Genomic DNA, 14,333 nt, shown 5'->3' on the forward strand with positions numbered 1-14,333 from the left:
AACTCTGAACATTGGAGGGAGAGTTCTTCAAGAGACCAAAAAAATTCTGAATTGGAGATCATGCTTGAAAGAGTATTGAAAAATCAAAAGAGGACCGACATATCAATGAAAAACATGACTGAGATTGTGAGTTCTCACACCACATCTATTCAAAAGTTGGAGACGTAAATGAGGGATCTCTTAAGAGAACAAACCCCCCCCAAAAAAACCACGCTCCCAAGTGATAAAATTGCAAACCCAAAGGGTAGTGGAGGTGGCCAAACCTCTCATTGCATGGTTATTATAACTCTAAGTGCGAAACTACTTCAAAGTAAGAGTGAATGGGTGGTCGAAGTGAAAGATACTGAACAAGAGAATGAGGCACAAGTTGAAATGCCTAATGTTGTTGAAGTTTAGAGAATTCCGAAGCAGGTGAAGGATCAATATGTGAGCCATGAAAAGGTTGAGGAAAAAGTAATAGAGGCACCAAAACCTCTAGCACTGATTCCTAGACACCCCCCCTCCATTTCCTCCAAGACTATCCAAAAGAGTTGATGATAGAAATCCAAGAAGTGAACATTCCGTTTGTGAAAGCTTTTCAAGAGATGCCCGGTTTTGCTAAATACTTGAAGGATTTGATCACGAAAAAGAAGACTATCAAGAATGAAATGGTGAGTGTCACCCACCGTATTAGCTCCATCATTTCAACAACAGTCGTCCAAAAGAAGGAGGATTCACATACTTTTACCATTCCATGCACTATTGGATTGCGTGACTTTGCACAAGCTCTTTGTGATAATGGGGCTAGCATAAAATTAATGCCTCTTGATATCTACAAGCAAGCAGGATTGGGAATGCCTAGGTCTATGAGTATGAGGTTGTAAATGGCCGACCATTCAGTTAAGCGATTGGTGGGAATAGTAGATGATGTGCTTGTGAAAGTGGGGTAGTTTATCCTCCCTACCGACTTCGTTATACTTGATTGTGAAGTTGATAAAGAGATTCCTATCATCTTAGGGAGACCATCCCTTGCTACTGGAAGAGCAGTCATGGACTCAAAACTAAATGAGATTAAATTCTAGGTTAATGATGAAGAAGTTTCCTTTCAAGCAAGTAAGGGCATGAAATTGCCAAATGCATGCGAGCGTATCTCAGTACTTGATGTTGTTCATATTGTAGAAGATGTGGTTGAGGTAACAATGGAAGAGGAATGCCTTGATGAGGCATTGGCGCCGATCTTGATGAATTTTTATAGTGATGACTTAGAAGGATATGTGGAGACGGTGAAAGCATTGCAAGGGCTTGGTTCATACAATTATGAAGTGAAGAAAAATTCACCTTGATTTGGAGGATAGAGCCACTCCTCCCGCTAAGCCTTCAATCATTAAGCTGCCACAACTTGAACTCAAGTCACTAACACCACACTTAAGGTATACATTTCTTGTCTCTAACAAAACTCTACCCGTAATTGTTTCTTTTTTGTTAAATTATGTGTTGCTTGAGCAATTATTGGAGACCTTGAGAGAGCATAGATGTGCCATTAGTTGGAAAATGGCGGATATCCGGAGGATTCTTGCCAGTATTAGTGAGCACAAAATCCAACTTGAGGAAGATAGCAAACCTAGTGTGAAGCATCAAAGGAGGTTGAATCCCTCCATGCAAGAAGTGGTAAAGAAAGAAATTATTAAATAGTTGGATACCGTGGTTATTTACCCCATTGCCGATAGTCCTTGGTGAGTCCGGTGCAATGTGTGCCAAAGAAGGGACGAATGGCCGTGATTCAAAATGACAAAAATGAACTCATTCCAACAAGGACAGTGACTGGGTGAAGAGTTTGCACGGACTACCAGAAGCTCAATAGTGCCACTTGCAACGACCATTCCCTATGCCTTTTATTGATCAAATGCTTGATCGACTAGCCGGATGGTCATTTTATTGCTTTTTGGATGGTTACTCCGGCTACAACCAAATCAACATATCCATGGAGGACCAAGAAAATACGACATTCACATGTCCTTATGGGACCTTTGCTTTTAGCCGGATTCCATTTGGGCTATGCAATACCCCGGCTACCTTTCAATGGTGTATAATGTCAATTTTCTTGGACATGGTGGAGGATTCTTAAGAGGTATCCATGGATGACTTCTTCGTAGTTGGTGATTCATTCAAAAATTTCCATGATAATCTTAGGCAAGTACTCCAAAGATGTGAATTTCTATTGAAGCCTTCCTATGCGAAATTCTCAAATATTGTGAGTCCCATGTGTAAGCTTCTCTAAAATGAGTCTAAATTTGTGTCCGATGAGAAGTGACTAAAAGCTTTTGATGACTTGAAAGCAAATATCACCACAACATCTATTATTGTCATACCCAATTGGCCTCTTCCATTTGAGCTTATCTATGACACCAATGGTGTGGCTATTGGGTCGGTGCTTGGTCAAAAGCACAACAAGAGTTCACACCCTATCTACTATGGAGGTAAGACACTTAATGGCGCGTAAATGAATGACACAGTGACTGAGCAAGAATTTCTTGCCATTGTCTATGCTTTTTCAAAAATTATGGGCATATTTGTTGGGATCCAAGGTAATAGTCTTTACTGATCATGTTGCTCTCCTCTACCTTATGGCGAATAAGGATGCCAAAACGAGATTGATTAGGTGAGTTCTTTTGTTACAAGAATTTGACTTTGAAGTCAAAGATCGAAAAGGAATAGAAAATCAAGTCGCAGATCATTTGAATAGGCTTGAAGATGAGGGGAGACAAAACAGAGATCTTGAAATCAACGATGCCTTCCCAAATGAACAACGTTTGGCAATATCTAGAAATTTAACTCCTTGGTATGCCGATATAGATAACTTCTTAGTTAGTGCCCTTATCCCCGGCGAATTGGAAGCTTATCAAAAGAAAATTTTCATTGGGGATTGTAGGCAATACTATTGGGAGGAACCCATTTTATTCTAGATAAGCACCTACAACATCATTCGTCATTGTATTTCGGAAGATGAGGTGGCACCAATTCTTAAATCATGTCATGACTCTCCAGTAGGGTGTCACCACGGTGGAAACTGTGCGATGGCAAAAGTGCTTGAATGTGGCTACTATTAGACATCGACATACCAAGATGCAAATCTAATGGTCAAGGTATTATCAATATCAAATACAAGGGTCAATTTATAGATGGCATGAAATGCCTATAAATTTTGTGATGGACGAAGAGATCTTTGATGTGTGGGGGATCAATTTCATAGGTCCCTTTGTGAGCTAATACTACATGACGTATATCTTGGTAGCAGTGGACCATGTCTCAAAGTGGGTTAAAGTAGTTGCCTTGCCAAATAATGAGGCAAGGAGTGTAACCGCTTTCTTGAAGAAGAACATATTTACTCAATTTGGAACCTCAAGGGCTATCCTTAATGATGGTGGATCTCACTTTTGCAACAAAGACTTTGTAGGGTTGCTTGAGAAATATGGAGTTAAGAACAAGGTGGCCACACCTTATAACCCTCAATCAGGTGGTCAAGTTGAAGTCTCTAACCGAGAAATCAAGAGCATTCTAGCAAAAACTATTATTTCAAACATGACCGATTGGTCAAGAAAGCTAGATGACGCTCTGTGGACTTATCAAACCGCATTCAAAATACCTATTGGAACCTCGCCTTACCGGTTGGTTTTTGACAAGGCATGTCACTTGCCAGTGGAGCTAGAACACAAAGCTATGTGGGCTTTAAAAAAGTTAAATCTTAACTGGGCCAAAGCTATTAATCTAAGGATATACAACTCAATATGATGGATGAGTTCCATTTCCAAGCCTATGAGATTGCCATGAATATCTTAGGCAAGTACTTAAAATATGCGAAGATACCAACCTTGTGCTCAATTAGGAATAGTGTCACTTCATGGTGGACGAAGGTATTATTCTTGGACATAAAATCTCCAAGCAAGGCATTGATGTTGATCGATTAAAAATTGTAGCTATATCCAAGCTTCCTCCTCCCACTTCGGTCAAAGGAGTTCAAAGCTTTTGGGGGGCATGCCTATTTATATCGGCGATTTATCAAAGATTGTGAGTCCCATGTGAAATCTTCTTGGAAAGGCGGTAAAATTTGTGTTCGATGAGAAGTGCCTCAAAGCTTTTGAGGACTTGAAAGGAAAGCTCACCATGACACCTATTATTGTAACACCCCATTAGTCTCTTTCACTTGAGCTTACGTATGATGCCAGTGGTGTGGATATTGGGGCGATGCTTGGTCAAAGGTACAACAAGAATTTACACCCTGTCTACTAAGCAAGCAAGACACTCAATGGCGCGTAAATGAATTATACTGACTGAGCAAGAATTGCTTGCCATTGTCTATGCATTTGAAAAATCCTGGGCCTATTTGTTGGGATCCAAGGTGATAGTCTTTACTGATCATCCTACTCTCCACTACTTTATAGAGAAGAATGATGCCAAACCGAGATTGATTAGGTTGGTCATTTTGTTACAAGAATTTGACTTTAAAGTCAAAGATAGGAAAGGAACGGAAAATTAAGTTGCGTATCACTTATGTAGGCTTGAAGAGGCAGGGAGACCAAAGGGAGATCTTGAAATCAATGATACCTTCCCAGATGAAAAACGTTTGGCAATATCTAGCTCTTCAACTCATTGGTATGCCGATATAGATAACTTCTTAGTTAGTTTCCTTATCCCCGATAAATTGGAAGCTTATCAAAAGAAAGAGTTCTTGAGGGATTATAGGCATAAATATTGGGAGGAACCCTTTTATTCCGGATATGCACCTACAACATCATTCGTCATTGTATTCCGGAAGATGAGGTGACGCCGATTCTCAACACACGTCAGGACTCTCTAGTTGGGTGTCACCATGGTGGAAACCATATAGTGGAAAAACTGCTTGAATGTGGATACTATTAGACATCAGTATACCAAGACGTAAATCTAATGTTCAAGACATATGATCAATGTCAAAGACAATAGTCAATTTATTGATAGCATGAGATGCTTATAAATTTTGTGATGGAGGTAGAGATCTTTGATGTGTGGGGAATCGATTTCACGAGTCCCTTTTTCAGCTGATACGACATGACGTATATCTTGGTAGCAGTGGACTATGTTTCAAAGTGGGTTGAAGCAGTTGCATTGCAAAACAATGAGGCAAGAAGTGTAACCGCTTCTTGAAAAAGAACATATTTACTCGATTTGGAACCTCAAGGGCCATCCTTAGTGATGGTGGATCTCACTTTTGCGAAAACGCCTTTGCGGGGTTGCCCGAGAAATATAGAGTTAAGAACAAGGTGGCCACTCCTTATCATCCTCAATCAAGTAGTCAAGTTGAAGTCTCCAACTGAGAAATTAAGAACATTCTAGCAAAAACTATTAATGCAAAAAGGACCAATTGGTGAAGAAAGCTAGATAACGTGATGTGGGCTTATCGGACCGCATTCAAAATACCGATTGGAACCTCGCCTTACATGTTAGATTTTGGTAAAACTATTAATGCAAAAAGGACCTATCTGCGTTCATTTTGCAGTTGCAGATTTAGTTTTGCTCCACTTATGCAGTCTGCATACTATGTTGGACATGGTATGGCTCATTATGTGGTGCATTTTGCGGTTCACAGAATTGTTCTACGACCGGATAAGCGGTCCATGGAATGTGTTTTCCCCTATAGTTCTTTGTCATTTTCCATGAGGGTTTCTACCATATGCTAACTTGACTTTCATTGACATGTATGACCCCCAAGAAAGCACAACCACCTACAACACACACCACAAAAGGAAAGAAATAGGCTAGACTTATAGATCCAACATCAAAACAGTCCCAACGCAAAAAGCATTGGACATATGTCACTTCATCCGAGTCTTATCGCAATATGAAGAGGAGAGGGAACAACTTGACCCAGTGCCACGAGTTGATCCCGTGCAGAAGTACGAAGAGATAATGTTGAAGATACACTCAGGTTTAGTATTATCGGATCCTGGAATAAATACAGATACGCATTGGGAAAAAGGAACATCATTCCTGGAAAAGCGGCTGAGTGTAAACTGATTTTAGAAGAACTACCTTCACATACTGGAAAACATCAAGAAGAGGGAGGGGAATAAAATGAGGTACTTGTCAGGGTATTCTATGCTGCCTATGCTTCTTCAATCACTAAGCAGCAAGCAAAGCCTCAAACTTACTTGACATCAGTCATAATCCGAGGGTTTGCGGTATCTTGTGGCCCTAAATTAATCAATGAACTCTATTTTGTGGGGTGGGAAGGACGCATGGAAGAATATGACACAAAAATGGCACGAAAAGATGATAAGCGTGCTTGGGTAGCTTCTGTCATAGCACAGGGAACTCCATCCCGGATTGCACCGGGCCAGAAAATTCAAAAGAAAGATCACGCCCAAAAAAGCTGGTATTGGCTAAGTTTATATGTTCTCGCCTATAGCCAACAAGAATAGGGTTTCAAGATTGATGTGGAGAAGCTCATATTCCCTGAGATTAGCATATGGGCAAACCAAGGGCAAACTATGCTCCTCTTTCTATGCCTCATCACTGCTTTGTGTGAAGATGTAGATGTTCCCCCTTCTCCCGGGAGAGGAGGAGCATGGAGCTGGCACCTCCCAAGCACCAGACCTTTCTTGGACTTCACAAACCTCCTATCAGTAGAGGAGGAACATGGTACTAGCACCTCATAGGCTCAAGAACCTGCTGCACACACTGATGACCATTCGGATGAGGAATTAGTAGAGTCTCGTAAGGAGACACACGAAGAGAAAGTTGTTGAGGAGGTTGGTTACTAGACGCCACACAAAGGTAAACATGTTGCCTCTATAAAGGAAAAGGATGATGCGGGGGCAGATGTGCAGAGGGCCATCACCCAGTCACTTGAGGACATGGCTGCCATGGCTACCACCACTACCACAGAGCCATCATTGGGTTAGGCCAGCAGCTCCCAGGTCCAGGACATAGCTCCACAGCTTGAGGAGCTCACTACTTTGGTCGTAGACACCACTGTCCAGCTATAGGTTCACCCCACTGACCATCTAGTTTTATCTCCCTAGGAACCTCTATAAAAACTTAAATTTGACCGGAATACTAATGATATGCGTATGGGTCACAGTAAACCCACTGCTCACTCTACGACCTTTGAAAGTCATAATGATTTGGTGAAATATAGAAGGTGCGGAAATGATTTTGATGCCATTCTTACATATGCTGTAATTTTCTATTTGATCTGTTAATAAAAGCTTGAATCTGCTGTTCGAATTGATTCTGAGCTTTGCCAGAATCCATAATTTTCTGTCTATCCTCCACTAACATAGATGAACAGCCGAGAATCGTCGGCTCTGATAACAAATGTAACGATTCCCACGTTGGAATCGTCATGAAAATGAAAAACAAGAATTAAAAGAAATAAAGAAAGAAAATGCAGAGAAAAACATATACTCAATTTTCATTCAACATAGCTTTGAAAAAGGAAATACATGGAAATAAATAAGACAAGGCTCCTAATAAATGGGACACGTGGCAACTAATCCTATAGCCACTTGTAGGGACTGAAAGTGAAATAAGTACAGGACTCAATTACAATAACACAATATAGACTAAACTAAAATAACAAAAACTTTTCTTCTATTCGTTACAGATTCGAACAAAGCTAATAGCAAAATAAACAAAAAATGCGATGCGAATACCTACCGACATAAGAAGTGAACTAAGCTAATGCAAATCAAAAGAGTAGAGGCGAAGGAAATTGCTACGATGAAGAGTATGAAATATTTGTTTAGCCTAGCATGAACATTAGAGGGTAATTCTTTCTCGACGAAATTAATAACATCTTGAAGCTTCTCTGTAAAAATTGAATCATCGCCTTGTGTCTTATGTACAAGAGACCTTAGTTCCTTTAGCAGGACAAGTTTTTGTTCAATGCCCAACATCTTCCTGAATAGAAAAACACTGTTCCCGGCCAAGATAAACAGTGTTATGGTCCATTGCAAGGTATTGTAATATTCTAATGTGGGGTTTATATAGCCTTGGGCTCTCCCACCTTAATAGCTAGATTTTGGGGTGTGGTTCTCCTTAGCTTGTATCAATGGTATCAGAGCCACCCACCATCCTCCGTGCCCACTGTTCCATGGATGGTGACGCCGGTATTGCAGTGTTCGCTCGGGGATTGAAAAGTCTAGCGCACAGCCGTCGGGGACGACGGTTGCGGAGCGTGGTAGTTTGCCATGGTCCATTGTAAGGTAAGAGACTTGAGTCCCACATCGGTATTGAAATGTGCTGATGTGGGATTTATATAGCCTTAGGCTCTCCCACCTTAATAACTAGATTTTGGGGTGTGGTTCTCCCTTGGTTGTATAAATTTGTTATGGTCCATTGAAAGGTATGGGACTTGAGTCCCACATCGGTATTGCAATGTGATGATGTGGGGTTTATATAGCCTTGGGCTCTCCTACCTTAATATCCAGCTTTTGGGGTGTAGTTCTCCCTAGGTTGTATCAATGATTTCAGAGCCACCCACCGCTCTCCGTGCCCGCCGTTCCAACGTTTTAATTTTCAATGAGCTTGTACAAAGGCCATAGTTATTGTTTGGTTTGTTTGGACGGAAAATGAATGTTTTGAATCCATACTTTAATTTTCGCAAATGGATGGAAAAATCATCAACTGCAAGCACAATGTCATAAGTTCAGCAGTGATGTTCGGTGTTGGCAACCGTGGTGGAAATTTGTCAAACACCTCATCTTCCTTAATTTCTGAATGTTCGCTTACTAAATATCCCTCTTCCATTGTAGAATCATTGCTTGCTAAGGAACGAGCAGTCTCAAAATGGTCATAACCCATTTCAAATACACCAAGAGGTGCTTTAAGTGGTTGAAAATATATCTGTGAGCAATTAGTCTCCAAATAATCGGGACAAAACTTGAGCAATCAGTCTAGCCCAGCGGCAGTCATAGACACCAACGAACCATCACGGAACTGAACAAAATGGAAACCCGAATTGTTATTGTCGACCTGATAAGCATATGGAACCTGGTAAGAGTAAGCATTTGTGGTTGAATCGAGATAATTCTTCCCTTCATCCGTTGGGTTGAATCCACCAATGAAATCACCATAGGAACCTCCATAAAAACTTAAATTTGTACCGGAATACTGATGATATGCGTACGGGTCACAGGAAACCCACTTCTCACTCTACGACCTTCAAAAGTCATAATGATTTGGTGAAATATTAAAGGTGTGAAAACGATTTTGATACCATTCTTTCATATGCTGCAGTTTTCTGTTTGATCTATCAATAAAAGCTTGAATCTGTTGTTCGAATTGATTCTGTTTTCTGTCTATCCTCCACTAACACAGATGAACAGTCGAGAATCGTCGGCTCTGATACCAAATATAACGATTCCCACTTTGGAATCGTCATGAAAATGTAAAACAAGAATTAAAAGAAAGAAAGAAAGAAAATGCAGAAAAAAACAAATACTCAATTTTCATTCAATATAGCTATGAAAAAGGAAATACATGAAAATAAATAAGACAAGGCTCCTAATAAATAGGACACGTGGCAACTAATCCTATAGCCACTTGTAGGGACTAAAAGTGAAATAAGTACAGGACTCAATTACAACAACAAAATAAGGACTAAACTATAATAACAAAAACTTTTCTTCCATTCGTTTCAGAATTGAACAAACCTAATAAACGAAAAGAGTATAGGCGAAGGAAATTGCTACTATGAAGAGTATGAAATATTTGTTCAACCTAGAAAGAACATTAGAGGGTAATTCTTTCTCGACGAAATTAATAACATCTTGAAGCTTCTCTGTAAAAATTGAATCATCGCCTTGTGTCTTATGTCCAAGATCCCTTAGTTCTTTTAGCAAGACAAGGCTACTTTTGTTCAACCGCTCAACATCTTCCTAAATAGCAAAACATCGTTCCCGGCCAAGATAAACAGTATTATGGTCCATTGCAAGGTATGGGACTTGAGTCCCACATCGGTATTGCAATATGCTAATGTGGGGTTTATATAGCCTTGGGCTCTCCCACCTTAATAGTTAGCTTTTGGGGTGTGGTTCTCCCTAGATTGTATCAATGGTATCAGAGCCACCCACCGCTCTCCGTGCCCACTGTTCCATGGATGGTGATGCCGGTATTGTAGTATTCGCCCGGGACTAGAAAGGTCTAGTGCAAAGCCGTCGGGGAAGACCGATGCGGAGCGTGGTGGTTTGTTATGGTCCTTTGCAAGGTAAGGGACTTGAGTCCCACATCGGTATTGCAATGTGCTGATGTGGGGTTTATTGTCACGATCCAAACTAACCCCTGTCGTGACGGCGCCTATCGTGGAACTAGGCAAGCTGACTCATTTCCAAAACAAACCGATATTTTCATTTCAAAGATAATTTTAATGTTATTTTAACATAAAAACCTTCGTAAAGGAGTTCCAAACAAAATAAAAGTGCAGAAGAAAAAGCCCGAAATCGGTGTGTTACTAGTCATGAGCATCTACTACAATTTGTCTAACAATGTCAAGGCTAACTCAGCCAGGAAAATAGCTAAATACAACTAGAGGAATATAAGGGGGAGAAGAGCAAGGGATGCGCTCGCCAAACAGCTACCTTGCTATCTCCAAGAAAAATCTATAACCAGAACAATCAATAACCGCTACCGTGTCCAGCTACACCCGAATCGGCACATAAGGTGCAAGGAGTAACGTAAATATGCCAACTCAGTAAGTAACAATAATAAATAAACACTGAGCAGTAGTGAGGAGAAATAAAGCATATAATATTCATATCATGAAATCTCACTAAAATACCACATGCTTTTAAAATCAGGATTTGAATCAAAACATCTCATTTAAACCCAGTTCTAGTAAAAATCATTTAAAGATATTTTTCAACAGTTTTCAGACAGAGGAAAAATGCAAAGGTGAGAAAAAATGATGAAATCATAAACAGCCCATCGGGCAAAACATCACTCATATACAGCCCCTCAGGCAAACCTCACAGTCACTCGTGCCACTCGGCCATACCTCACAATCACTCTTGCCACTCAGGCATACCTCATAATCACCCATACCTCCCAGTTACTCAGCACTTGACACTCACACTCAGTAGGTACTTGCGCTCACTAGGGGTGTGTACAGACTTTGGAAGGGCTCCTTCATCCCAAGCGCTATTATCTGCACAGACAACTCACGTGCTATAATAATAAAGTATGCTACAGGTGGGCAGCCCCGATCCACACTCATCCTCATAATCAGGCCCTCGACCGATATCAATCATGTTGCGGCGTGCAACCCGATCCCATAAATATCCTCACAAATCAGGCCCTCGACCTCACTCAGTCATAAACCTCTCAAGCCACTCGGGCATTTCAGTAAAATAGGGCATTCGGCCCAAAACATTTATATGAAATAGAGTCATAAAACTGAGTTATGCGGTAAACAAGTATAAACATGACTGAGTATAGATTTTCAATCGAAAACAATGAGAGGATCGTAAGAAAAAGCCCTTAAGGATCCAAACAGCACTAGCGCAAGGCTCAAACATGGCATTCAGCCCAATTTACAGAAACTCTTTCGAAAACATATAATTATCATATAGTTTCGACAAAGTATGCAACTTTATAGTTGCTACGGGATGGACCAAGTAATAATCCCCAACATTGCACACCCACACGCCCGTCACCTAGCTTGTGCATCACTAAAAATAGTAGAATGATACAAAATCTGGGGTTTCGTACCCTCAGGACTAGATTTACAATCGTTACTTACCTCGAACCGGTCAAATCTCTATCCCGCAATGCTCTTGCATCTGGACTCAGCCTCTAAATGTTAAGAATCTATTCACAATTATTACAATACCATCAATACGCGCTAATGGAATGAATTCCACAGGAAAAGCTACAAAATTAGACCAAAATACGAAATTGGCTCAAACCGACCCCCGGGCCCACGTATCGAAATCCGACAAAATTTACAAAACTAGAAAGATCATTCACTCACGAATATAACCATACCAAATTCATCAAAATCCGACATCGTTTGGTCCTTCAAATTCTTAAATTACTTCTCCAAAAATCCCAAGCCCTAACCCCTCATTTTCACCAATTATAATGATTAAACAACGAAAAATCACCATATATACAAGTAGTAGGTCTCAAGTAACTTACCTCAATGAAACCCCCTTGATTCCCTCTTCAAATCTCACCCAAAAGCTCCAAAACCGAATAGAAATGGTGAAGAATGAACCAAAATTCACGAAGTGAGCAATATGTACCCTCTACCCAGGCTTCTCGCACCCGTGCGACCGCAAATGTGGTCCAAGGAGCCGCACCTGCGCAACTCACTTATCCACCCAGTCTCCGCATCAGCGGCAAACTCGTCGCACCTGCGCATGGCGCGCCGCATCTGCGAAACCTGTCCAGCATTCCCCTTTCTGCATCTGCATCTGCACCCCAGGTTTCGCACCTGCGGGCTCGCAGATGCGACCTCCAACTCGCACCTGCGCATCCTTCATAACCCAGCATTTATCGCACCTTCAAACTCCCCACACGCACCAGCGGCCTCGAACCTGCGACTCTTTCTTCCGCAGGTGCAAAAATAGAAGTAGCAGCAGCTTCAGCTGCATTTTCCAACTTTGACAAATCCGTTAACCACCCGGAATCACCCCGAGGCCCTCGGGACCTCAACCAAAAATACCAACAAGTCATATATCAACATAACAACTTAGTCGAACCTTCGAGTCACTCAAAACAGCATCAAATCATCAAATTACCCTCGGATTCAAGCCTAAGAACTTCTAAATTTCAAAATTCGGCAACCGATGCCGAAACCAACCAAACCACGTTCGAATGACCTCAAATTTTGCACACACATCACAAATGACACTACAAACCTACTCCAATTTCCGAAATTCCATTCTGACCCCGATATCAAATTTTTCACTGCCGACCGAAATCGCCAAATTTCCAATTTCGCCAATTCAAGCCTAATTCTACCACGGACCTCCAAATCACATTCTGGACGCACTACTAAGTCCAAAATCTCCTAACGGGGCTAACAGAACCACCAGAATTCAAATCCGAGATCGTTTACACATAAGTCAATATCCGGTTGACTTTTCCAACTTAAGTTTCTACTTAAGAGACTAAGTGTCTCAATTCACTCTGAAACCACTCCGGTCCCAAACCAACTAACCCGATATAATATAATATAATATAGCTGAATAACACAAAAATAAGTAGAAAAGGGGAAAACAGGGCAATAACTCTCAAAATGACCGGCCGAGTCATTACATTTATATAGCCTTAGGCTCTCCCACCTTAATAACTAGCTTTTGGAGTGTGGTTCTACCTAGGTTGTATCAATTTGTTATGGTCCATTACAAGGTATGGGACTTGAGTCCCACATCGGTATTGCAATGTGCTTATGTGAGGTTTATATAGCCTTGGGCTCTCCCACCTTAATAGCTAGCTTTTGGGGTGTTGTTCTCCCTAGGTTGTATCAATGGTATTAGAGCCACCCACCGCCCTCCGTGCCTACCGTTCCAACATTTTAATTTTCAATGAGCTTGGACAAAGGCCATAGTTATTGTTTGGTTTGTTTGGACAGAAAATGAATGTTTTGAATCCATACTTTAATTTTCGCAAATGGATGGAAAAATCATCAACTTCAAGCACGATGTCATAAGTTCAGCAGCGACGTTCGGTGTTGGCAACCGTGGTGGAAATTTTTCAAACACATGATCTTCCTTAATTTCTGAATGTTCGCTTACTAAATATCCCTCTTCCATTGTTGAATCATTGCTTGTTAAGGAACGATCAATCTCAAAATGGTCATAGCCCATTTCAAATGCACTAAGAGGTGCTTTTTAAGTGGTTGAAAATGCTTCAAGTCTCCAAATAATCGGGACAAAAGTTGAGCAAGTTATCTAGCCCAGCGGCAGTCATAGACACCAGCGAACCATCACGGAACTGAATGAAATAGAAACCCGGATTGTTATTGTTGACCTGATAAGCATATGGAACCTGGTAAGAGTAAGCATTTGTGGTTGAATTGAGATAATTCTGCCCTCCATCCGTTGGGTTGAATCCACCAGTGAAATAACCATAGGAACCTCCATAAAAACATGAATTTGTACCGGAATACTAATGATATGCGTACGGGTCCCACTGCTCACTCGACGACCTTTGAAAATCATAATGATTTGGTGAAATATTGAAGGTGCGGAAACGATTTTGATATCATTCTTCCATATGCTGTAATTTTCTGTTTGATCTATCAATAAAAGCTTGAATCTGTTGTTTGAATTGATTCTAAGCTCTGCTGGAATCCACAATTTTCTGTCTAT

The sequence above is a fragment of the Nicotiana tabacum genome, chromosome 24 (assembly GCF_000715075.1).
Source record: "Nicotiana tabacum cultivar K326 chromosome 24, ASM71507v2, whole genome shotgun sequence".
Lineage (NCBI taxonomy): Eukaryota > Viridiplantae > Streptophyta > Magnoliopsida > Solanales > Solanaceae > Nicotiana > Nicotiana tabacum.